General features: G+C 41.1%; 1 protein-coding gene across 1 annotated transcript in view; it reads right to left on the bottom strand.

The window, feature by feature from the left end:
- Positions 1 to 1234, bottom strand: part of LOC107587353 (ATP synthase subunit g, mitochondrial-like) — a 7870-nt gene that overhangs the window by 489 nt on the left and 6147 nt on the right. The window lies entirely within an intron of this gene.

Here is a 1234-nt window from a genome sequence, read left to right as displayed (position 1 = left end):
TTCAACCCAAATATTCAGATGTGTGCAGCGCATTTTATGGAGGACTGTTTCCTGATCCTGGAAGAGTAGACTACAATGCCGGCTGTTCTGACTCACAGACTGCAAGTAAGTTTTCATTTAAAGGATTTGCCACTGACGATTCAAACGCGAGTTTTGAGCAGTGTAGAGTAGCACTTGTTTGTCATTTCTCCGATCACAAATGCAGACATGGTTTTATGTTTAAGTGGCACGATGCAACGTGTAAAAACAGTATAAATCATAATCATAATAATTATAATTATGTCCCCACTAGATGCAACAAATGCCTTGTTTGTAATGGGTTTTAATGTTTTTGTCTCGTCGCTCCGGCCGGACAGGGCATCACAGTATGGTAAGGGGCGTAACATTTCCGTCACACGCTTGAGGTATTCGGCCAATCACAATGTAGAGGTCTGCTACCCGACCCAAGTCCGACGGGTCCCGAAATACTTTTTCGGGTTAATGTTTAATGAATAGCTTCGGGTTGGGCTCGGGCTTATAGCTAAACTAAAATTATATGCAGTAGCCTAGGCTACGCTGCTTTCATAGACGCATGCACACACATTAGTGCACACGACAACAACAACACAGCACGGAAACTTTTATTAGTAAAATAACTTCGACAGTCTACTGACTCACAACTTTATATTTCTCTGCAAAATCGCTGTTTTTGAAGGAACTAAGCCTCATTGCTTGTAGAGAGAGGCGTGCAGACGCAGGTTCACACACGCAACTTTCATCCATCTCTCTCTCGCTAATTCAAATAAATGATATAATTAATTAATTCAAATAAATGCGATCTTACCGCTCTGCATCTCTGTGTCTTATTTAAAGCAGGCCGAATGCTAACTAGCCTTAACTGACGAAAATGACCATAATTTGCACGATGGAAGAATTATCGTCTTGTCGTATACAACCATTCAAAAACTCAGCAGAATTTATGTGACCGCTGCACCTGATGTTCATAAACTTTCATAACTGGTAAGTGTTTTTTCTTTTGCCTTGTGAACTGGCCGAGCCTTAATGATTCTGTTTCTTTACATGTATTTGTTTCCTGACCATTGCATGCAATCGTGAAATACAGCATTTGTATTTTTTTTAATTGGCCATTTGTTGTGGGGAACGAAAAAAAAAAGATTTCGGGTTCGGGCTCTAAATTGAACTGTGCCGCTCGGGTCGGGTTCGGGCTTCAGTTTAAAGCCTGTGCAGACCTCTA

Source organism: Sinocyclocheilus grahami, unplaced genomic scaffold, assembly GCF_001515645.1.
Source record: "Sinocyclocheilus grahami isolate Dianchi unplaced genomic scaffold, SAMN03320097.WGS_v1.1 scaffold92.1, whole genome shotgun sequence".
Taxonomy (NCBI): domain Eukaryota; kingdom Metazoa; phylum Chordata; class Actinopteri; order Cypriniformes; family Cyprinidae; genus Sinocyclocheilus; species Sinocyclocheilus grahami.
Note: the sequence above shows the minus strand (reverse complement) of the source record. Positions and strands in the feature narration are given on the sequence as shown.